This window comes from Polyodon spathula, chromosome 14 (genome assembly GCF_017654505.1).
Source record: "Polyodon spathula isolate WHYD16114869_AA chromosome 14, ASM1765450v1, whole genome shotgun sequence".
In the NCBI taxonomy this organism is placed as follows: domain Eukaryota; kingdom Metazoa; phylum Chordata; class Actinopteri; order Acipenseriformes; family Polyodontidae; genus Polyodon; species Polyodon spathula.
Genome location: NC_054547.1, coordinates 20,245,683 through 20,272,299, shown reverse-complemented (window position 1 = coordinate 20,272,299; position 26,617 = coordinate 20,245,683). Strand labels below are relative to the sequence as shown.

General features: G+C 36.0%; 1 protein-coding gene across 3 annotated transcripts in view; it reads left to right on the top strand.

Moving 5' to 3' along the window:
* Window positions 1-455: 455 nt before the first annotated feature.
* LOC121327009 (roquin-1-like) overlaps window positions 456-26,617 on the top strand; it is a 118,367-nt gene continuing 92,205 nt past the window's right edge. For all 3 annotated transcript variants that reach the window (XM_041270749.1, XM_041270751.1, XM_041270748.1), the window contains exon 1: window positions 456-550. The gene's annotated coding sequence lies outside the window, so the exon portion shown is untranslated. The remainder of the gene's footprint in view (window positions 551-26,617) is intronic.

The following is a 26,617-nucleotide window of genomic DNA, read 5'->3' as shown; positions in this document are numbered from 1 at the left end:
TTGCGTATGACTGAACATGTACACAGTTTACGTATGGATAAAAAATAAACTATACGAGAATTACGTCACAAATGTGGTATAGTTTAGAAGTAGTCTATGCTGACCGTGTAAGTCTCACATTTATTAAGCTATTTCAATATGCATGGTCTCAGTCAGCTTTAAAATCAGCTGTGTACGTCCTATCAGTTCAGAAGAAGTAGAAAGGCTGGTTTGTTGCACTGCACTGATTTATAGCACCGCTCCAGTCATTTTTACCAAACCATTAAAATACTTTACAGTCTGTAAACGATTTAGCAACAGGAATACTGGGTTTGTTGTTGTTGTTGTTGTTGTTGTTATTGTTGTTATTGTTGTTGTGTAATGGCAGATTCATCCCAGCAGGGGGTTAGTTTGTAACTGTGAGGCGGCTCTGCCGCTTTGAGGTTTTGTCAATTGTAATCTCCCTCAGAACTTCAGCTGCCAGTGGTAAGAACTACATGGCAACCACGAAATTACGAACTATGTCACAAAAAAACAGCAGCTGAAGATTGACCAAGATCAATCGGAGATTGTAAGTATAGTAATCATTATACTCGTTAATTCTGGGTTGAGAAAATATTGTAAAAGGTGGCGTTTCTGTATTTGTGTGATCTGCACGGCTTTAGGCAGTTATATCTTTTTTGTAATCTGGAACAATAGTCATATTTACCATTGTATCTTGATTCGCCGATCTTGTGCAATCTTACTGGAGTTTTGGTTAGATCAATTTATTGCATTATGAAGAGCTATTTAAGATGCATTGTGTGATAATATGAAATTTTTAAATATATATATATATATATCTATTATATATATATATATATATATATATATATATACACACACACACATGGTACACCACATTGGCCGTAACGTAGCTAATCAAACAACAATAAACGAGACAATACTCCTAGGAAGCCCGTGCCAGTACAATATGTCGCACTAGTATTAACACTCGTGGCGTTTTATTTAGATTTAAATGATTACCATTTTTCTCCAGTTTGAAATGCGTTAAGCACGTATTTCCTTTTAAAACGTCGTAACCCGCTACAAGTATGTTTTACAATTTCAGTTGTGTATCTAAACAAATCTAATAATTTAGTCTAAATTAAAACGCGATGTTCCAGTTATTTTGGGAATTGTTCTTGCCTTTTAATGTTTTGTTTTTGTTTTAAATTTTTGGGAGGCAAGTCTTATTTTACCAAACTCATTAACGCTATCGTCTGGGTTAGGCCTAACTGTTTTATAAAGATTTATTTAAAAGATGTACATAGCTCGTACATGTTTTATTTAAGGTAAACGTAGATATTTCATTGCTTCATTTAAATCGAAATTTGTGGTTGAAGTAACCCAATCTATATATTTATTTATGTTTTAGCCGGTTTTGTAGGCCTCGGGCCTGTTTTGAACCGGGTTTGATTAAGGTTGTCTGCGGCCAAACTCCCTTGTCGCCCTGCATAATGCTCAATGCTGACTGGGGGGGGGGAGGATAGCAAAAACAGCACAATTGAAGCCAATATTCATATGTCTTCATTTCTGTAGTATCCTAAATAATAATAATAATAATAATAATAATAATTATAATAATAATGATGCTGCATTATAAAGTATAACCCGGAGTACATGGAAACATTGGGTGGGGTTAGAACGTTAAGCATTTCCATTTTATAAACTGCGCTATCAGTGGTTGAACTTCCTATTTGAATCTGATTACATTAGTAGAATGTCTCTGGCTTTTATATCACTGTGGGTCACTGTTATTGCATTGATAGTTTAATAAATATCTAAAATGGTAACCAGTATCATGTTCCCAGTACAATCAATGTAATAGTATTATAATACAGAAGCAGTATGGTATTGGTTTAAAGCATGTTTTAATACATGGTATGGACAGTAAGTATTTGCAGTTAAAAGTTGTAAAATGACATCCTTTCCTTACAATCCCTTGATAATTGCACATCAAACTCCAAAAGATTTAACCTGGTAAACGTGCAGCATTTAAGTAAGAAACCATAGATTTAAAAAAAAAGAGAATTCATAACCCAAATTAATAAAGTTCACACAAAACGCGTAGTGACTGATGCAACAGTTGAATTTAATTGTTTTCATTTTGTGTGCCTTTCACTTGCCTTTTGCTGATTTGGTGCATTTTACTTGCGTACCCTCCTGTGCTCCAGTTATTTGCATCACCGTTTGTATATATACCATTATACTGAAACAAGTTGGTTATACTGTAAAGCACAGCACTGTTCGAGAAGTATGTCGCTATATTAATCAGTGACCACCTGTAAATAAAAAAGGAAAAGGTACATTTCTCCATAATCTTGGTCAACAGATGTACTTCTTGGGAACTAGATGAAAATGGCCTGAGCTTAGAGAAACAAGTTTTGTTGGTTAAAGATATCCCCAGTTATAGCTGGACAGAATTTCAGCTGGTTTGACTTGAGCAGTAGAAAACAATTAAGAATTTTGTAAGTGTGACAGACAGGTTCTTCCAAATATATATATATATATATATATATATATATATATATATATATATATATATATATATATATATATATATATATATATGTATATCAGATTCAAAGTGTCATGTACAGTACATTGTTTAAAAAATTCAAGTTACACAAGCTTTTCTAAAATGGAAAGATTTTAAAAGTTGTTCAGCTAACTGAAGAGGAGGTCAGTGAGAGCTATCATTACAGGTAGTTTCTAGCAAATCTCTTGGTCTGCAAAACAAATCAAACTTTTTTTTTTTTATTAGGAAATGAATGTTGATGAAAAAGCACTGAACTGTTGTCGCTGATGGATTGTTTGAGATAATATTTAGAGGCTTTTAACTCTTATACATTGTGAGCTCTAATCATAAAACTTTAACTGATTTAAATAATGTTTTTTTCAAAGTGTTTTTATTAATAAAATCAAGTTTGATATTTTTGAACCTGTTCTAGAATATTGATGGTTTCATTAACGGTAAAGAACAGTTTCATAAATATAAAACTATTGTATTCATAAAAACAGACTCTAAATTCTTTACACAGCTCTACATTAACTATGCAAAGCCTCGTTTTTAAATATCAGCTGAATTATTACAGAGGATAAATGACCAAAAATACTTTTAAAATTGGTTGAATGAATAAATGTGCATCTGGAAAGGTTGTTATTGCTGTGTGGATACTAAAATGAAAGGCAGACTACTTTAGTGTCTCCACAAAGCTATTGAGACCTAAAGTTACAGTAATAGTAGAAAAGTTGAGTCACGCCTTGACTCAAGTCTCAGTCTTCACTTAAAAGCTCAAAAACAACAAAAAAAAAACGAAAAAAAATCACCTTGGGAAAATATAGGTTAATGCAAATTCTTTAATGATGAAATTATGGAATTTCCCTTATTTATCGAGTGAGTTTTTTCTCACAAAGTTTGTGTGGAACAATTTGTAATTTAATCAAAATCCTAAGTGGCAGGTAGGGTCAGAATTAAGCTGCTAATATCGATGTGTGACAAAATTAATGTGTAAACAGGATGGAGTTGGTGTGTCGTTTTTTTTTTTGGTTAGCGATACCTACTGATTTCAGCATTTTGTGTTAGTAATTATCTGGTTATTTTCCAGCTGTGTGTGTGTGTTTTTTCTTTTTTTTTTTTATTAAATCCTAGTTTCCACCAAGTTTTCCTTATGTCAGGTCAGCTAGGCTGCCTCATTTATTTTTTTGCAAAAGAATGCTGGCTGATTGATTTAATACCTAGTACTAAAGTCTATTAAATTATCCACAAAAAAAAAAAAAAAAAAATTACATTTACATGAACGTAACAATTTCAGTATTTTTCAAGATATATAGTTTCAGAAAAGTAATTCGGATATAAAAAGTAATCGTAACATTCTAAAAGTGAATTTTCAGAAAATATTCCACTAGTATTCTGAAAACTGACATAATTTATGTCATGTAAACACACTTTTCAGAAAACGCATTCTGAAACCAGCTGTATATTGCTTCAAAAAACACAAATTGTCCAGATTATATTTCCAGTACTTGGGAGTACACAGTTTCCAAGGGTCTTATAACACTGTAGGTGAGTTCAGTATGTTTACATGAGATCAAGTTTTCAGAAAACAAATGTATTTAGAAAACTGAATCGGAAAACTGGTTTTCTGAAAACTTTGCTTTTCTATGTTTAGGACTTGGATAATCTAATTACACTTCCGATAAATTCAACCATATACATGGATAACATTTTTTGGGACACGTAGCGCTTTTGCACATATACAGTAGTGACTAGGATGGGAACACAGGGCTTGGTTCAGTCTGCAGTAAGACTGAGGCATGAATTGTCCGGTATATTAGATTTAGTGAAGTTGAAAATTTTTATGCAGCATTCAACAGATTATCCTGTGCATCTCTCTTGTTCTAAATCCCCAGTGTGTGTAAACTGTCCACTCCTTGCAACAGCGCATGCCTTTTTTCATAAAGCTACTGTACATACTGTACTGTAAATTCTCAATGCATTTTACTTAGCTAGAATTTGCTGCTCCAGTGGTATTGGAAATTTCTGTGCAGTGTGGGATACGATCGTGTTAATTTCCACTGTTCATTGTGCTGCTAGGAACTGTAACCAAACTATTTTAATATTAGTTGTGTATTTATGCATTACGCCCGACTAAACATGAAATGATACTTCATTGTGGATGCTTTGAGCTGGATTAATTAAATGTTTTTGAGTGTGGTTTTCAAGATTGGTTTTGTAGTGTGGACAGGGCCTGGAAGTAAATATCCTCAATATCGCTGTGTAAGCCAAATATGAGGCTTATTGCAGCCACCTACAGGACTGGAGTGTACTGTAATCCATGCTGTTATTTTGCAGAACAGTGTTTTGTTTTTGTTTTTTGTTTTTTTAAAACAAGCAAGTATTTTATGGTCATTCTGCTGCAGTGTAATAGATTACCGCGAATGTGCATGTCTGCGTCCCTTTTCCATAATGTGTTTCCCATGAACGCAAGACAAAATATTTTTCCGTCCAGTGGATTTATTTTGCGTTAACATGACCTCTGAATGTGTGTTTATTGTAATTTAGTGAATGTACCTCATGCTCCTGGGAGATCCTTCCTGCTGTGTGTTACTACCAGGTGTGGAATCTAATCAGCAGGTAGGTGTGTTCCAGCAGAGCGTGAGATATAAAAAGGTTCACCTAAGGGCTGCTGCAAAACCAGTGGCAACTGGGCTAAAGATATGTGAGTGAGAGAGAACCAGGGTTGGATTCCGAAGAGTGAGTAAGTCGAAACCGCCGACAGGCCATATGAGTAGCCAGAGTTCATTTATTATTGAACAGAGAAGATTAGTTCAGAGATTGTACAGTAGATCCCCACCAAAATTTGCCTACACTGTTGTACTGTTCAGTGTGTTGATATGTAAATTAATCCTTTTGCCTGCGGGGTGTATCAACTTTAACCTGTCTCGATCTCCTGCCTGTCACTCGGCAGGGAAATGCACGCACCTAAAAGTCACAAGCATTCATACCCTGTAGAAAAACTCACTTTTGGAATTTTGCGATCCGTTTTTGGAAAATATGTTTACATGATTTGTGATGTCAATTACTTTTCGGAAAACTATATATTCCAAAAAATATCGGAATTCTTATGTTCATGTAAACGCACTGATTGACTTTGTATCTGTTTTTTGGGTAACACTACCTTTGATAACCATATACATGAAGTCTCTTCAGAAATTTTACTTACTGGTTGTCATCATAACTAGGGCCCTACCCATTTCACAGGCATGAAAAATGTGACACGGACCGTGAAATTCATTGTGCACCGTAATATCTGGTCTATTTTGTGTACTTATACCCCACATTAAAATCCAATTAAGTTATATGGAGCGTTACAGGTTCCTAATGCCATTATTTCCTTTCATCTTGAACTGGGCATGATTTCTTGATTGACACTTAAAAGTAGCCAATAACTGGGCTCTAGTCACTGATTGGTAGACACGGGTATCCGGGCGTGTTCAGTATGACATCTCAACTGCTGGTACCATTAGGCGAGCCAAATTAGACCTAGATTTTAAAATGTTTCCAAAATATATCAAAGTGGATCGTGTAAAAGAATTTGGAAGCCAAATATATATCAAGTAGTAGTATGAGCAGAAAAATACATTTAAAGTAACCGCAGGATAAAAAAAAATATAAAACAAATATAATTTTTAGAGACTTCACATATTTTTTAACCTCTGGATATATTGTCCAGCTACAGACCTGTCCTACTTTGCCCGGGCTTGCTCACAAGGCTAGCTCAGCGCTGTCTGTCAATTCCAACAAACTCAGTGGATGAGTCTGACAGATATTTATACCACAGAGACAAGGAATAAGAACATAAGAACATAAGAAAGTTTACAAACGAGAGGAGGCCATTCGGCCCATCTTGCCCGTTTGGTTGTTAGTAGCTTATTGATCCCAGAATCTCATCAAGCAGCTTCTTGAAGGATCCCAGGGTGTCAGCTTCAACAACATTACTGGGGAGTTGATTCCAGACCCTCACAATTCTCTGTGTAAAAAAGTGCCTCCTATTTTCTGTTCTGAATGCCCCTTTGTCTAATCTCCATTTGTGACCCCTGGTCCTTGTTTCTTTTTTCAGGTCAAAGTCCCTTGGGTCGATATTGTAAATCCCTTTTAGAATTTTGAATGCGTAGTCTTTTTTTGTTCAAGACTGAACAGATTCAATTCTTTTAGCCTGTCTGCATATGACATGCCTTTTAAACCTGGAATAATTCTGGTCGCTCTTCTTTGCACTCTTTCTAGAGCAGCAATATCTTTTTTATAGCGAGGTGACCAGAACTGAACACAATATTCAAGATGAGGTCTTACTAATGCATTGGACAGTTTTAAGATTACTTCCCTTGATTTAAATTTCAACACTTTTCACAATATATGCAAGCATCTTGTTGGCCTTTTTACAGCTTCCCCACATTGTCTAGATGAGACATTTCTGAGTCAACAAAAACTCCTAGGTCTTTTTCACAGATTCCTTCTCCAATTTCAGTATCTCCCATATGATATTTATAATGCACATTTTTATTTCTTGTGTGCAGTACCTTACACTTTTCTCTATTAAATGTCATTTACCATGTGTCTGCCCAGTTCTGAATCTTCTCTAGATCATTTTGAATGACCTTTGCTGCTGCAACAGTGTTAGCCACTCCGCCTATTTTTGTGTCGTCTGCGAATTTAACAAGTTTGCTTACTATACCAGAATCTAAATCATTAATGTAGATTTGGAATAGCAGAGGACCTAATACTGATCCCTGTAGTACTCCACTGGTTACCACACTCCATTCTGAGGTTTCTCCTCTAATCAGTACTTTCTGTTTTCTACATGTTAACCACTCCCTAATCCATGTACATGTGTTTCCTTGAATCCCTACTGCGTTCAGTTTGAGAATTAATCTTTTATGTGGGACTTTGTTTTATTTAGATTTCCAGAAAGCTTTTGACAATGTCATATGCTTTGCAATTATCCATTATTGATGTTGCATCCTCAAAAATATCAAGCAGGTTAGTTAGACACGATCTCCCTTTTCTAAAACCATGTTGACTGTCTCCCAGGATATTGTTACCATATAGGTAATTTTCCATTTTGTATCTTATTATAGTTTCCATAAGTTTGCATATAATAGAAGTCAGGCTTACTGGTCTGTAGTTACCTGGTTCAGTTTTTTTTCCCTTTTTGTGGATCTGTATTACATTTGCAATTTTCCAGTCTGTCGGTACCACCCCTGTGTCAAGAGACTGCTGCATGATCTTGGTTAGCGGTTTGTAAATAACTTCTTTCATTTCTTTGAGTACTATTGGGAGGATCTCATCTGGCCCAGGGGATTTGTTTATTTTAAGAGCTCCTAGTCCCTTTAACACTTCTTCCTCGGTTATGTTAAAGTTATTTAAAACTGGATAGGAACTGGTTGACGTGGGGCATATTATCCGCATCCTCCTTTGTAAAAACTTGTGAAAAGTAATCATTTAATGTATTTGCTATTTTTTTTTCTTCATCTACAATTTTGCCATTTGTATCTCTTGGACATTTAACCTTGCTGTTGTAATATTGGAAAAACATTTTGGAATTGGTTTTAGCCAACTTAGCAATGTTCATTTCTATTTCTCTCTTGGCTTTTCTAACTTCCTTTTTGACTTGCGTTTGCAGTTCCGTGTTCTCTTTCTGTGTACTTTCTTTTTGGTCCTTTTTTAATGCTCTGTAAAGTGCCTTTTTTCACTGAATTTTTTTTTTTAATTGATCTATTAAACCATTTTGGCAATTTAGTTTTACATTTAGATTTATCTACTTTAGGGATGTAATTGTTTTACGCCTCTACTACTACATTTTTGAAGAACAGCCATCCTTTTTCTGTGGATGTTTTCTCTATTTTACTCCAATCTACTTCTGTTAGTCTCTGTTTCATACCTTCATAGTTTGCTTTTCTAAAATTATAAACCTTAGCTTTAGTCATTACTTTTGGGGTTTTAAAAAGCACTTCAAATGAGACCATGTTGTGGTCTGAGTTTGCTAGTTGTTCTCTGACCTCTGTTTTAGTTATTCTATCTTCGTTATTTGAAAAGACTAAATCAAGGCATGCCTCCCCTCTAGTCGGTGCCTTGACAAATTGTGTTAGGAAGCAGTCATTTGTCATATCCACCATTTCAGTTTCATCCGTCGTGCTCCCCACGGGTTTTCCCATTTTATTTGGGGGAAGTTGAAATCCTCCATTAGTATGGCTTCTCCTTTGCTACACGCATTTCTAATGTCATTGTATAAAAGATTATTTTGCTCACCGTATGAATCTGGCGGTCTGTATCATGCTTCTATTATTATGCCCTTTGAATTTGTGTCCGTTATTCTGACCCATATTGATTCGGCTTTATTTTCTTTGTTTAGGTTTAACACCTGGGCTTCAAGACTGTTTCTTATGTATAGCGCTACCCCTCCTCCTCTTCTGTCTTTCCTATACAGTGTATACCCTCAAATATTATATTTGTCCCCATCACTCTCAGACAACCAAGTTTCTGTAACACCTATCACATCATAGTTACTTATTAGTGCAGTAGCTTCAAGTTCTAAATTTTTGTTTCTGATACTTCTAGCATTTAGATAAATGCATTTAATGGTTGTCTTACCTGAGTTGTTGTTCTTGTTTTGATGCGGTCTCCCTTCTGTTTTTTTTGTTGATTTCTCCCCCCTTCCTTTCTAGTTTAAATGCTTCTGAACCTGCTCAAGGATCTTTTCTCCAAGTAGACTGGTTCCCTTTTTATTGAAATAAAGTCCATCCCATCTCTACAGATAGTCCTCGTTGTAGAATGTGGTCCAATGATCAAGATAAGTGAAGCCTTCCCTTGTGCACCACATCTTCAGCCATGCGTTTAGATTCATTATTTCCAGCTGTCCATATGGTCCTTTGCAAGGTGCCGGTAGTATACCAGAAAATACCACAGCTTTGGTTTTCTCTTAATTTCCTTCCTAGCGCTCTGAATTTGTTTTGCAGGGATTTTGGTCTGTCTCTTCCAATGTTGTTTGTACCGAGGTGGACGATTACTACCGGGTCGTCTCCTTTTCGTTCTACGAGCCTGTCCACGTTCTCAGTGATGTGCTTGACAGAGGCTCCCAGAAGACAGCACACTGTTGTAGTGAGGGGGTCCAAACTGCGAATTGAACTTGCTGTGTTTCTCAATATGGAGTCCCCAACAGTCATGACCTCCCTTCTTTTTGCTGTCTGGTCACCACTGTCAATAGGGTCCTGGATGTTGTTTCTTTCGTTCTTTTGTTGTTGGTTTTGCTCATCAAAATTTTGAAGTGAGTCAAATTTATTGGTTTTGATTTCTGGTGGTTGTGTTTGATGAAGTTTCTTTTTTTCCGTGCTTCTGCCTACCTGAACCCAGCTGTTCTGACCTTCTATCTCTCTGATGGCTTTCATTCTGTTAGGGGTGGTGTAGACTTCCATGAATTGTGGGTGTGCCATCTTCGCAAGATGCTGTTGCTGTCTCATTTCTTCCAGCTTCATTTCTAACATGTCTGTTTTTGAAAGCATTCTTTACAGCATTTTTTCACACCTGCCCAAAACTTTTGCACAGTACTGTGTGTGTGTGTGTACATACATATATACGCCTGTCGGTAGCAGCGTTTGTGGCTAACCTACTTTGACTACAGCACATTTATCGGTGACAGTTACTGAGAGTCTCTTTGGTGGTAGTTGGAAGGTCAGAGGAGTTCTGTACCAGTGAATTAGGAGTGTGTATTGGCTGTTAAGGGGCGGGACAATGATGATGTGGCAGTTAAGTCCAATAGTGTTATGTAGATGTTTTTCTGCACCAAAAGTTATCTCAGAATATCAGCTTGATTTCTGTAAAAACTCAATATATCCTACTTGGTTGTTTTTTTTTCTCACTGTAACTTGCTTGTTTGTAATTTCTCTGCAAGAGAAACTGAAACTAAATCTTCTCATAGATAGTAAGCACCTTGTTTTTATTTGTACGGGAATTACAATTGAACTGAAAACAAAACAGCAAAACCATCTAAGAACTTCAGAAAGACTGCTGTTCTGTACGTAGTTTATCTTGGATTTTCATTTAGAACTATACTACCATAAAATAAAATGTGCTTACTATGAGTGTGTACATTAGTTTGTAATTTCCGTGCTAGATTGAGGCTCCCTACTCTTCGGGGGCGTTACATGTACATAGTCAATGTTGCACGTTTATTTGTTTACTCAGTGTGTTTTTTTTTTTAGCAGGGAGAGAAAAAAAAATACCTTAATATTTCTTTATTGGTAGTGGCGTTTTTTCGAGGGCGTGAAAAAGTATTTGCCCCCTGTCTGATTTTCAGCATTTTTGCATATTTCTGACAAAAAATCTACCAAAATCTAATATTAGATAAAAGGGACCCTGAGTGAACAATTAACCCATTTTGATACTTATTTCATTTATTTATTAAAGTTATGCAATACCCATTGTCCCTTTGTAAAAAAGTAATCGGCACGTTAGACTGAATAACTGGTTACGCCACCTTTAGCAGCAATAACTGCAACCAAATGCTTCTTGTAGTTATTGATCAGTCTCTTATAGTGCCGTGCATAAACTGCTCGTTTCGGACCCTGCCACAACATCTCAGTGGGTCTGGACTTTGTCTAGGCAACTCCAAAACTTTAAATGTCTTGTTCTTCAACCATTCTGATGTAGACTTGCTTGTTTGTTTCGGATCATTATCTTGCTGCATGACCCAGCTGCACTTCAGCTTCTGCTCATGGACGGATGACCTGACATTCTCCTGTAGAATTCTCTGATACAGAGCAGAATTCGTGGTTTCTTCAATGATAACAAGTCGTCCAGGTCCTGATGAAGCAAAGTATCCCCAAATTATGAGACTACCACCACCATGCTTGACTGTTGGTATGAGGTTCTTACTGTTGTTCTAGGGTTCTTTGTGACTTCCTGGATGATTTTATACCTTGCTCTTGGAGAGATTTTGTTAGGACAGCCACACCTGAGAAGATTAACTACTGTGGTTTGGTGGAGCCCCAGAGCCTTAGAAATGGCTTTGTAACCCTTTCCAGAGTAATAGGCATCAACAGCTTTTTTCCGGAGGTCTTCAGGAATTTCTTTTGATTGTGGCACGATGTGCCTCCAGAACCTGTGTGCTGACAATTTCACACTCGTGGTAAGGGCCAAAGTTAGTCATTTATATTGGGCATATATTTAATTTATTGTGTGTGTAGTCTTGTGTGACAACCTCTGAACTCGGTGCATTCTTCAGACCCGTGGCGCCCCAAAAGGTCCATACATCTAGTTTTTGTCATCTTCGTTGTTCATATCTCTCCATTTTGCTTGAGACCCTTTGAGTCCAGTGACGTTATCTCTTATTCTCCTTGAGAACCTTTGGGTCCAACGCCAATCCATGGGAGCCTTTTAGCCCCTTTATGCTTTGCATTCCAAAAGTCTTAGCGCCTGGCCCCTTCTGGTCCACAGCATTGTTAGCTTGCAGTCAATGCTGGGCAAGAAGCTTGAGGACACAAGGTCTTTATCAATTGTTAGCAGTACATGCAATTTGAACCAAACAGTCTGCTATCTGCAATATTAGTCTCTTTTCAGAAAAGAACACCAGCATAGCTCTGCCAGTCCACATACGTAGCAAACTGCTAACCAATTCTCAATCCATGTTTTCCAACACACCTGAAGACATTGCTGGCATTAAAATAAGCAGGAAAACCTAAGAATTATATTACAACAGTTCAGAAAACCAAATGTCCAGCATAGTTGTGAGAATCATATTTACAGTCTTCCCCAAACACAGTAGTTCATTCTACAAATAAAGGTATTTTGAAAAGTCTTGTTTAGCTTATTGCTGACATTTACAATAACACATATGACAGTTTAGTAACAGTCCAGCAATGTCATGTGAGAGCAGTCCTATGTACAGTACTCCACAAATTAAGTTTAGCGTTTTACTGGCATTATAATAACCAGGATAAAATATGAAACGCTGATAAAGGCCTGTTGACTGACTTGTTGCTCTAAAACAGGTCACTGCTAATTATAATCCGATTGGAATTTAAATTACACCCCTTTAAATGCATAATTAATCCTCTCAATGGTTTCTTTCCTAATTCTGTAGTGTTATTTGCAAGATTTAAAGAGGCGTGTCAAGACAGAATGTCTTTATGAAACCAACGGTGTGTAGTGTAGTGACTACATCCTTTACACAGTAAAGTGATCAATTTCCTTTAGGATTGTATAGCTAGAAAAGCTGTTTTGAACTCATTTCTTCCTCGTCAGAAAATATAATTCAGTTAAGAAACGACCCTGGTTTAAAATGGCTAGTTATAGCTTCATTAAAGTCAGGTAGCATTGAAAGAAATAAACTAAACAAAAATGAAATACGCAATTAGCTTACTTACTTCAGGAAAGCTCAGCCTTGAGCGCTGTACCTTAGGTCTTAGTTTTTCAGCATAGAAGAATGCAGTGCTTTGCCATTGTTGCCGTCTTATTTGCTTTCTTATTCTCTACATGTTTATGTGATAGTTAATGGTATTGACTCGTACATGATCACGCAAATCGCACCATCCTCGTATAGCGATAATCAGATTTCTTTTAGCTCTAACTGAAATATTGTTTTTATTTCTTCGTTGGTGCAGCCGTCATGTTGAGTTTCAGCAGAGACATGGAGTGAAGTCACATGATGAATAAACTTGCAAAAAAAAATAATGGACATGGTATGTCTTCTTCAATTATTGTACACTTAAATGTGTATTTGACTAATGTGCTGATTACATTTTTACCCGTTTCAAAAAGCTTGAGATGATGTAAGTGTAAGGTACTGCACGCAGGAAATAAAAATGTACATTATAAATATCATATGGGAGATATTGAAATTGGAGACGGAATCTATGAAAAAGACCTAGGAGTTTTTGTTGACTCAGAAATGTCTTCATCTAGATAATGTGGGGAAGCTATAAAAAAGGCTAACAAGATGCTCGGATACATTGTGAAAAGTGTTGAATTTAAATCAAGGGAAGTAATGTTAAAACTGTACAATGCACTAGTAAGACCTCGTCTTGAATATTGTGTTCAGTTCTGGTCACTTCGCTATAAAAAAGATATTGCTGCTCTAGAAAGAGTGCAAAGAAGAGTGACCAGAATTATTCCGGGCTTAAAAGGCATGTCATATGCAGACAGGCTAAAAGAATTGAATCTGTTCAGTCTTGAACAAAGAAGACTACGTGGCGACCTAATTCAAGCATTCAAAATTCTAAAAGGTATTGACAGTGTCGACGCAAGGGACTTTTTCAGCCTGAAAAAAGAAACAAGGACCAGGGGTCACAAATGGAGTTTAGAAAAAGGGGCATTCAGAACAGAAAATAGGAGACACTTTTTTACACAGAGAATTGTGAGGGTCTGGAATCAACTCCCCAGTAATGTTGTTGAAGCTGACACCCTGGGATCCTTCAAGAAGCTGCTTGATGAGATTTTGGGATGAATAAGCTACTAACAACCAAACGAGCAAGATGGGCCGAATGGCCTCCTCTCGTTTGTAAACTTTCTTATGTTCTTCTTATGTTCTTATGTATGAAATGGTCGTTTTTTAAAAGGGAAATAAAACAAGAAACTGTCAAAGTGTTGTGATATTGTGACACTGAGCAGCACTCTCCTATAGAGGCAGAATCGCCAGATGCTTGCTTCGCCCACCCTGTACCAGTAGATTCGCTGGTGCCCGAGTGAGCTCTGCACTAATGTGACGTGCATTTTTACAGGAAATCGGAGAATCGGCTGCAAGATAGACACAAATATGCTTATGTTAATGCTGTGTAAGAATGGTCTCAAAATAATAGGTTTACCTCGAGAGGCTGGAGTCTCGATCGAAGTTGATATTTATGATAATAACTTGCTAAAGTTAGTAAACTGAGTGTGAAGGTTGTTGTCAGTTACTGCTAATAATGAGGGAACATTGCCCCTCTGAAAAAACCCTGGTGAAGATGTTTTCCCCCCTAAGTTTTATATAAAATGAACATGGATATTCTTAGTCCCGTACTAAAAATCTTTTGATTTTTCACTTACTCCTCACCTTCCATTAATCTAGCCTCCATAACTCTTATTCCTAAACCAGATAAAGACTTACTAGACAGTGCCAACTACAGACTAATTTCACTTATTTAGAGCGATTGTAAGATTCTGTCAAAGATCCTGGCTACCAGGTTGCAAACTGTAATAGACACATTAATTCATAATGAACAAAAATGTTTTGTAAAGGGAAATATTCGTCTGGTAATATTCAACATTTATTAAATCTTACATACATTACCAGAGACGGCTCCTATGCATCCTTGGCTTTATCCTTCGATGCAACTTTGATCAAGTTGACTCGAAGTTCTTATTCTGTACATTACGGCATATGGGTTTTGGAGAGCAGTTTATTAAATGGATAAAGATTTTATATGCTCAGCCTTCTGCTTCAATTTACACAGGGACCCATGTCTCCAAGACATTCAGGCTGTTTTGGGGAACACGTCAAGGATGTCCCCTTTCTTCACTGCTGTTTAACATGGCCATGGAGCCTCTCACAGCCACAGTACGTCAGTCAGCTGGTGTCCAGGGACTTGGCCAGTATAGTCACTTGAAGTTGATGCTCTATGCAGATGATATTTTTAGTTACAATTAAAAGTCCCAAAACCTCTTTTTATCAAAGTTATTTTCTATTGTAGAAGAATATAGTGCTATTTCTGGATACCAAGTTAACTGGGCTGAATCAGAGGCAATTCCACATTCTAAAATGTTCTTTCCATCAAAATACTCGGTAACCTTAACCCTCTATTAAGTAAAGTTAAAATCAAATTTGAAAATAAATGTACTTAATCTCTGTGGGGCAGGATTGAGAAGAATGGCTGTCATGCCTCATGCATTCTATGATACCGCTCCACATTCCAAATTCTTATTTTAAATCACTTAGTAAAATGTTTTCTGAACTTGTTTGATCATTTAAAAAAGCTACAGATACAGATTGTTTAGAAGTCAAATGTAGTGGTGTTAACCTCTTCTGTGCTACAGACATACCTGGTATGTCATGATTAAAAACATGGTTTAAAAAAAATAAAATAAAATAAATAAAGCAAGCTGGATTTGGGTCGCTTATCCAGGAGTTATTATTACATAACATATTAGGTCGGTGGCTTTAATTTCGTTATATTACACAGATAAAATATATTTGTGACACAGTTGTTAAATGAAATTTACAGCCTGTTTGAACGCAATCTTTGGCCTGTACTGTGAAAATATCCTGAATGAACTGAAAACACTATGTGTGTAACTTTCTTTTTCTTTTCAATGAGGATTGATAGTATTAAAAATGGTTACCTTTTGGTAAAGGGTTACCTTTGATAAGTAGCTGTTTTATCGAGCTGTTCTTCATGAAATCAGCTTTGAAGTGACATCTGACTCTGTTTACTGTAATGTCTACTGTAATGTGTCGACTGTGTGAGAGGTACTGCATGGTTGCAACTTTTTTGTCCAGTGGCGTAAACTCAGCGATCAGACGATACTTTTTTAAATAACGATATTGATTGTAATTTATTACATTTATTTTTTAGGCTCAGGGGGGGAGTTCAATTTATACTATAAATGCCCCCCCCCCAAATCTCCTTTCCCCATATCCTACAAACAGTTTGGTTGGAGTTGTTGGTTTGAATTAATTGCTTTTGCTCCATTTAAAAAAAACAAAAAAAGAAACAAAAAAAATCCTTTTGATATTATGTAAAAAATATATTATATTGCAACTGTGAAAACGACTTGTCTGACATTGTTTTTAAATATCTCCTCTCCCCTAACAGCATGTATATATGTATTGGATATAATTTTATTATGATTTTTTTTTTTTAAATATAATTGTTGTGACTTGCCAAAATAATTGACTGATTTTTATTATCTCATTTTATATTTCAGACGAGATTTTGTTTTACGTTTTGATTTCTTTCTTTTTTCATTTTGATTTTTTTGTGGGGGAAAAAACTATTTTGATTAGTATTTATTGATTTTATTTGTTAGGTTTTTGTTATTAATTATTAGGAGTTTTTAGGGGGTGGTTTTTCAGGTTATTCTATATCGCAGATTTAAACTCCTTTCACGGCATCCCTTTGCTAAACAATGTTACAATTGGAATAAAATTTTATATTATATATATATTCATATATATAATATAGATATATATATATATATATATATATATTATATATATATATATATAAAAAAATTACACCCACCCTTCATTATGTTGCCCCACACTATACTGCACATTCGGATATATCGCGGTCCTGGAGTTGGCTCCCCATTTTTACTGTCTAATTGCGTATGCCTTAGCTGCAATATACATAGGCACTTAGAATTACTATTAGTTTTATTTCGTACTGCACATCACAAACAACAGTATACAAAACAATTAAAAACAAAGCATTAATACTGTACTATTATCTTATACACACGAATTGCACAATAACACAAAGCAAATTAAATATCTACTTGCTGAAGCGGTTTTTATTTTAGCCAACGAGGTGTTCACGTGTGGCAGCAATGCACTAGCAAAAGCCACAGCTGCTTTTTAGCTGCTTTTTACATGAAAAATGAGAAAAGGCAGGTTTGCGTAGAAGATTTATACTGGACTGTGATGTTCCTGATAAAACGAGGGATTGGTTGCATGGTGTTTATTTATTAGCCTGTTGTTTTTTCTGTGGGTCTCTCGCTTTATTGCGTCCCTCGATATATTACGGATTTATGTTGGACCCCGACACCCACAATATATCGAGTGTGTGTATGTACGTATGTATATTGATAGATAGAACTTGTGATATACGACTTGGCTTTAAAATGTATTTGTGTTTTTTATTGAATTATCCTCCCACAGCACACATTGCATTTGTATAGGGTATACATTTTATTATTGCATTTTTTTTTATTTATAATTGTATTTGTACTGGGCAGTGGAGGTTTTGTTTTGGTCAGTAAAATGGCAACTCTGGTAGTGAGTATGTGCCAAGTGACTCTTCCTCCAGTGAGGTAGCCAGCAGTGTTGAGAAAGAGGAGTCAATGAACATTGAGCCTGAGCCCCTACCAGAACAGGGTACAGTAGATGGTCCTGAACCAAGGAGTGGTAGATTGCAGCCACTCCCCCTAACAACATCCAGACTCAAAATCCTCCTTTTTGTGGCACACCAGGTACCAGGGTGAACACAACTGGATTTACCTCAATTAACTTTTTCCAGTTGTTCATCACTGATGACCTTTTTGAATATTTGATTACTCAACAATACATGGCACAACATGCAAACAACCTTGGGCCACATTATAGGGTACATGAGTGGGTCCCCACTAATGTAATAGAAATGAAAAAGTTCTGGGGTTTATCCCATCTGATGGGACTGGGGGATAAACCTAGATTTAAATTTATATTAGTCCACCAACCCAGTCCATGATTGCCAATTTTCCCTTCTACCATGAGCCAGGACAGATTACAATTAATTTTAAAATTTCTACATTACAATGATAATTCCAAGGCTCTCCCGAGGGACCATCCCAATGTGACAGGCATTTCAAATTACAGCCACTTCTCAATAATCTACAGAATGAATTTGAAGAAACATATACACCTGGCCAAAATATAGCTCTGACACTTTCTGTTCTAGGGGAGGCTAATATTTAAACAGTATATTGAAAAATAAACTGCATGTGAAAATAAATTGAACCTGACGCATCTGACAAGCACTGAATAAATAAAAAGTAGGAACAAATGGAATTGGCCATTTTTGAAAAACAGAATTTGGTATTCCCAAGAATGGAACAGTTAGTAGTCCTAAAGATGGTTACAGTTGAAGGCAGTTCAGATGCCAGTGTTTTATTAAGGCCACCAGTTAAGCATGTAGTCTATATCTATGTTAACAACCAACAGGACTGCATATGATTCGAGGATTTTTCAAAATCAGAAGAGCCACAATAAACGTCTTGTTTAAATTTAAAGTAAATTTTAAAAGTGTTGTAGTGGGTACTTGTGTTGGAATGTTGATTCAAAATTTTATAATGCAGCAAAACTATATTAAAAGGGTTAATGCTTGGCCGAAGGTTTCTCACTGATAATTTACCCTTTCTCAGTAAAAATGGCAAGTTTCTCAGTATCTAAAAAGCTTAGAGGGAACATCACAACAATTATCTCCTCCTCAGTCTCAGTTTGCCATCCGGAAGAGAGGAGAGCCAGACTGAGGTCATAATCTTCTTTTGACAGCACTGCAGGAACACAAGGCCCCATACTGAAAGCCTTTTTTCGAGGAACATCTCGCTCAGTCGTCCAATTCATTTGTATATTGCTTTCCTTCTTTGTGCCGGACATGCCGAAATCTTTGATTTAAGCACTTGCAGTACTGTGACTGTAAAAACAATTAAGAAATTGCTAAAAAAGGAATGACTTCAGAGTGCCACAATCAGAACACAGTTGTAATATAAACTGTTTTTTAAAGCATTTCACTTTTAAACTAAAAACTACTATCACATATTTAATACCAGATACCCATTATCTTTATGAACGTAATGAAACTTATTTGTGATACTGTTGATTTAAGCAGTAAACAAAAAGTTAAGACACTAAGGGCTCTATTCTCACTTGGTTTGTGTGCCACATAAGTGTTCATATTAGCCCATATATGGCTAATACACAGCATGTAAATTCACTTTACATGTATGTAAATCCAATTAGAATGGGGCACCAAGACAAACTACATTTAGGTAAGATAAGAATCATCCACTGGAAAAATGCATATTTTTATACATTACCCAAGGATGAGTTTCCATATGCGAAAGGGATGGATACTGCTGTATTATCATCTTCCCAATTAATTGGTAACCCATGGATGTCATGTTTTCATAGACAAGGTAATGATGGACAGCCTCATCAATTGTCCTGTTCCAAGGCAAGGCTACTTTCCCTGCCACACAGATAGGAAAGATACATTGTTCTGTTAGTTTACAGGTTATATATCTTAGAATTTCCATAAGCAAGAAACCTTTGTATATATTTGAGTACTATTTTATTTCAATATTTGTTCCTCTAAAAAAAAAAAAAAAAAAATCTTTCTTTTAAGATATTATGTAAGTCAAATGGGGTCAGAAACCCTGTATTGCACAGCAATGTTTTAAAACTAATTTGTTATTACACAACAAATAATTTGAGTAGGAAAAAAGAAGAAAATGTTTTACAAAATAAAAACAAAAACAAACAAACACACACACACACACACACACACACACACACATATATATATATATATATATATATATATATATATATATTAGTCCAAAATGTGATCTATTCTTGAAATCATGCATAAAGCAGTCAAATAAAACGTTTGGAAGTGCCATACCCGATGTTTTTGAAGGGTTTATGCTTTCATAATAGGTATCCTCAGTGTTTGGTTTTGCCAAAATCTCCTTGGGCTCTGCTACATTTCCCTCAATGTTGACTCTTTTCTGCTGGCTGGCTGGCTGGCTGGCTGGGCACCCACACCCCTGTCTCGGTTAACATTCGCAAAACCTGTCCCTAACAGTGAAGTAACATATTATACGCCAACTTCAGTGCCATCTTCCTCTAATACTACTCTGTACTTGCTGGCTGGCAGATTTAACTTCTGCTGACCTAAATGGTAAAAGATCAATATCATCAAACTGTATCGCTTAACCTATTCTTACATGCTTGTTTGTTTTCATTCATTGACTACACAAGGAGAACCTAGGTTATAAATGTATATGAGAGGCTACCTTTAAGAATTAGCTCTTCAAGTGTGTTGCTATTGAGCATCTTTTTTTTTTTTTTAATCCGATTTTTTTTTTTTTTTTTACCCCGGTTTTCTCCCCAGTTTAGGCCCAATTATTATCTGTATCCTTAGCTCACCGCTCTGTCGATTTGGGGAACGGAGGCTGGAGCACTCGTCCTCCGAAACGTGCTCCTGCCAATCTGTCATTTTTCGCACTGCGGATCCACAGCAAGGCCACCAGACCTATAGCGCCGGAGGACAACACAGATCTGGCGGCTCCACTGCAGAACCACAGGTGCCCTATCGGCCACAGGGGTCGCTGATGCGCGGTGAGCCGTGGATTCCCCTGCCGACCTAAGCCCTCCCTACCTGGGCAGTGCTCGGCCAATTGTGTGCCACCCAAGGTGGGGACACCCCGGGGACGGTCGCCAGCCGACACTGGCATCAAACCTGCGAGTTCAGGCTAGGGGCGCATCCTGCACTCCACGTGGAGCGCCTGCACTGCATGCACCACTTGGGAGCCCCCATATTGGTGAACCCTCGGGGGTATAACTGGTAGGTCCCACATTCCAAATGTTGAAGAACGGCATTTCTGTAACGGAGGACATTACTCTTTAGCGTAATAATCAGTGGTCACCAGAACTGATTCTTTAATCTATATAACAGCTTTGATGAGGAATTGAAATAGAAAAAGGAAATGAGCATACTTAAAGTGCATGAAATGTATGTTGTCCCAAACATGCTTACATAAAATGTAATAATACCAGATAATCAAAACCCATGCACATTGCAGTATTGTAAAAATATGCCTTACCTAATACACATCAGACTTAGCCTTATTACTTGATTTTCTTCTTTTGAAATAAATGAATATTTTTGCTTGGTAAAGATACACAAGGCACAATTATATTAACGTTAAAATTTACTCTAATTCTACTTTTAAAGTGTGTTTTCTGTTAAAAAAAAAAAAAAAAAAAAAAAAAAAAAAAAAAAAAAGAAAAAATGTGGCACAAAAAATGTGTTTCCAAAAATGTACCAGCTGTGGATTAGGCTACTTTTTATGTCAGATGAGGGATAAAGCTATTTAAATTAAAGGAAAGCCTGAGCAGACCAGAATCATATTCTTAAATGTTTTCATAAATGTGGCAATATTTGTTCATTCATTAGACATGAATGTACCTTGGCCACTTATTTTCCAAGTTTCTGTGTGCTATTATTCTTTGTCTAGATCAGTGGTTTTCAAATTGGGGTACGCGTACCCCTGGGGGTACTCAAGCGCTCCTCAGGGGGTACGCGAGAAAAATCCTGTAATGGCGGACAACAGATTTTTATTTATTTATTTCCACAATGTAGTACTTTGCGACTTAGCACAATCGTGTCGGTGCCTTGGAAAATAAAAAAAAAAAATTGTAGCCTACTTCAATAGAAACATTAGCCTGCTATATTATATTAAACCAAAACAATAAAAATAATAACGATCTGGTTCTCTCTTGCCTTTTTCAATGAATATAATTTAATTAATAGAGAAAAAAAACATACTAAGATAACAACTACCTAGCCTAAGTTTAATTAATTGTTTTTGTAATCTACCAGCGGCTTCTGTTGCATACACATCGCTGATAATAGTGCAGACCGTGGGTCAAACCAATGTTGTTTGGGGTGCGTTTTTTTTTTTTTATTTTTTTTTGTTTTAAATAAAAATGTTAAACAAACCAGACGCCAACGGAAATTAAAGATGATGACGAAACATATACTACATCTTATGCACTAACATTTGTAGGTTATGTTAATACATGTTATGAGAAAGTTTATTTGTAAAATACTAAAACTTATTCGCGAAGAACCCAGTCATCATAATAACAGTAACGAACGCGGGCCGTGGGCAGAAATGTTTAATTCGTGACGTACGTACATAATCCAGAGTAGTCACAAAGTTTAACGATTGACAGACAACAGTACTCTTGTGAGACAAATTTGTTTAAAAGTTGCTAGAGCACGACACTCTTTGGCAATGTGAAATAATGTGACGGTATTACACCGTGTAAGGGACGAGACAATTTCCTCTGTAAAAAATGTGTGAGCAACTTTTGTAAAGCATTGCCTTGTAATCGACGTAAAGACTACAACACTTTTACCATAATCTGTAACTTTAGTGACGTGTCGTCGACTTCACATGTGCCTGAATAGAAATGAACGTTACGAAAACACAAAAACTGATTAAGCAACTGAAGTGTTACAAAACTTATAAAACGTAACTGCATGCTTTGTGTTTTTTGACTAATTCGTTGAACTCCTTTTTCAAGTATTTGCATTGATACGCATGTATGCGTTTAATTATTAGGCTAATAAAAGCAAAGGCACGCTATATTATCATTGGCAATGGAATTTCATTTAAAGTAAATAAAATAAATCAATCAATCCAAACTTTAAATTGGAAGTGTCAAATGTTGGGAAGTGTCTGAAATTGGATTCCTTACTCCAGACCTATTGAGTGTGTTCATATCATATAGCGAGTGCCCATCAACAAGCTGTCTGGCAGCTGATTGACATGAACAGACGACAGCACTAAACACGAACATGCAAGCATTTTGCTAAAAGTCATTTTTGACTGCATGATATAAATGTCATCTTTCTACTTTAATCAAATTTAGTTTTTGGAAATATTCACTTAAAAACAATGTGCTTATTCTGGCTGGATCTGATACTGCACAAGACACACATAGCATTTTAAATGTCCAGCTCAAGTGTTAAACCATAACATTTGAGTTAAATAAATAAAATTAAAAAACACACATATTTAATGTGTTATTCAATATTCCCATGGTTCTGCACGCTAGATTTTTTTTAAAAAGATGCCTGAATTTGTAAATTTAAAATAGTTTTTTAATCAAAATGCCCCGTAAGTTTTCTCTCTACACTTCTGCATTTGTTGGAAGAAATGCATGACATTTGTTGAATTGCTTTCTGATTTTGTTTTAAATTAGTTTTGTTTTCGAAAGCATAACCTGTTTTTGGACTCGTTTGGCCACTTAAAGGTCTGGATTTTGAAATAATTTTACATAGCATTTTTTGTTTTAATTTTATTTTATTTAAATTAGTTTAACAGCAGTTTTCCATGAACAGTAATTGGCTGAACTCTAGCCCCTCCTCCTTCCCTGTGCCTTCTGAGCCAGCAAATCAGAGTCCTTTTTTTTTTAATGACTCACTTAAATTTTTTTGTAACTTGAAGTCCTATTCGTTCATTTTAAAATACAGAATAACATACCCTTGTCTAGGGGCTGCACTGTTTACTAATCAGGGTGTAGTTTTACTGAAATCTGTGATAAAAGCAGGCACATCCATCATATTGGTAGGTATAGATATATATATATATATATATATATATATATATATATATATATATATATATATATATATATATATATAAATTATTATAATATCATTAATCATTAGCATTCATTTTTTTCAGTTTTCAAAAGACAAAAGTATCCACTAATACTGAGATAGGGGGTCTACCCCAGACTAGATTTGATCTAAAAAAAAACCTTTCCCCATGCCCCGGATTTGATACTTTTGGTCTAGATGTAGATTACACCTCATAAGAAATTCTGTGTGCATCAAAGTTTCAATAAATTTACATTAAGATATTCAACAACAAAGTTGTTGAACCTCTTTTAACCAAAAATGCCTCATTTTTGCCACATGTAGTAACGACATCAGGCTGTACTCCAGAAATAGTACAGCATAAATGAATCAGTCTCCTGTGTTCTGTACACAATATTTGAATCAGGCTGAGAAGCATACATTCCCTTCCACAAATCTACTAAATTAAGAAATTCTATGCTTAACTCATTTTCTTTCCCAGATTTCACTGTATCACCTTCATACAGAAAAATTTCTCCCTCATTGCCGTTTATGCCCAGTTGTCTATTACACATCCATAATTGATGCTTATGAAACACACTTTTTGGGAGATTTCTAAAATTTTTCCATTTTATGTTTTTGAAGAATGCATGCTTTGCCTCAAATCAAAGGCACCATTGATGTCTAAGAGGTCCAAACTGCAGCAGTTGTTGTGGTAAATGCACCAAGTAATGGAGTTTTGGAATGACTGATGCGTGGAGATAGGCAAATTTGAACTGGATGTTGTGTGTTGCTATTAATTGTTGTAGTTGTCCAGCTGTGTCTTTAGTTGCATAAGGACTTGTAGCTAGAAGTGTTATGACAATTAGCCTCAGGAAATTATCCCATTTCACATCATTAACTGGAAATGTCTGCCCCAAAATATAAGGTAAAATATAGCACAATGTCGGAGTTGCATCAGAGGTTTGTACATGTGAAATAGGTTCTGGTCTCTTGTCTTAATCTATGTAAGACTAATCAAATGACTGTGTTTGGCTGTTAAGCCAAATCAATGTCATTTTATTTTGAGAAACACCATAGTGGAGTAATAACTGCAGTTCATATAGGATAACACCTGTTAAAAGGTGCATTGGATCCTGTAGCAAACAAATAGGTAGAGGAAAATCCACAATGCTGCACAACGAACTTTTATGTATTAATGAACTATTTAAGCCCCACAACTTGATCCAATACTATCTGGCTGCCTGACTTAGTTTCTAAATGGCTATTTTTTTCCTGCGTGCTGCGTAGTACTGCGAGACGGAAAGAAGATACCCTGAAGTCATTCTTTATTTTTTCAGTTGTAGCATCGCATGTACAGAAAGCTTTCAGAGCAAAGCCAGTAAGCTGCCAGTGTGTCGCATGGCACAGCAGTCAGATCCCCCTCTAGTAATAATGCTTGGCCCTGTGCTTCAGTTGGTATACCTGTGGCTTTTAGATGGTATATGCTGTCAGTAAAGTCCTGTAACAAAGCTGTCACTCCATATTTTTTAGCAGCCACAGTACCGAGCTATAGCAAGAAGTTGTATAACGTTTAGTCTGGATCTGAACGGAGGAGGGATGTTAGCCAGCATGTAGTAAAGCAGCAGAGTTTGTTTCTTAACATGAGCACCTATCGGGTTTACAATCTCAATATCATCCATATTCATAATCACTTGAAGAGCCATAGGATTTATTTTGAAAACAGGATAGCTTTTAATATACATTCCATCTGCAAAATCATGCATAACGTTAGTCCTACTCTCATGTGGAGTTTTCAGCCAATTGATGACATCTTCAAGACGCAGCAGAGCTGTCACGCTGTCAACAAATGGTACACAATCCACACTTTTTCTTACTAACCAGCTGCCCTCTGGAGTTCAAATGCTTCGCCTAACACAACCTCTCTCAGAACAACCATACATTTTACATTTTGATACATTTTACATCACCAAATCTACTGTCAATGTGCTCAGTGGTTAAAAGATCATCAATCTATCTTTTATAACCTCCTCATCAACAAATGAAGTGCTTTTATGTTTCCTTGATACATGGTATTTAAATGCTAACCAACTCCGTGTTCTGTAACCACATGAACTATGTGAACAGGCTACACTAAAATTTGGATCATGTTTATGACATCTGACAATATGAGAAGTAAAAGATTGAATTATTTTGGAATGAAAGCAACACACTGTGCATTTGAAATCACTCATGATTAGATTATTATTTATTTATGCCTCTTGTCCTCTTGGTGTTAAACGAAACCTGCATTAGGGTGTATTGTGTATGCATAGTTCATGAGAAAAAAAAAATTCTAAGTACCCAGAATGAAACAAACAATTAACTAGGAAATAAAACCAGACAGTTCGAAATGATAGAAAAAAAAGTAATAATCTACAGCCTTTCTTAGTCACAAATACTGACAAAGATACTGTAATTAAAACTAGTTTTATGGCTTGAACTAAGTATCAGCAGTTTTTGTCCCAGCTTGCAATCTGAAACGAAACCGCCATTTCTTAAATCTTCGGTAATTTAAATTTGACAAGAAACATTATAGTAAAACTATAAAATACAGTGGCTCCAAAAAGTATTCACCCCCCTTGGACTTTTCCACATTGTATTGTGTTACAACATGGAATCAAAATAAATTTAATTAGGAGTTCTTGCCTCAAAAAAAGTTCATAATGTCAAAGTGAAAAATAAAATCTACAAATTGTTCTAAATTAATTACAAATATAAACCAGAAAAGAATTGATTGCATAAATATTCACCCCCTTTGCTATGACATACCTAAATAAGCTCTGGTGCAACCAATTGTCTTTAGAAGTCACATAATTAGTTGAATGAAGTCCACCAGTGTGCAGTTAAGGTGTTTCACATGATTTCAGGTTAAATACACCTGTCTCTG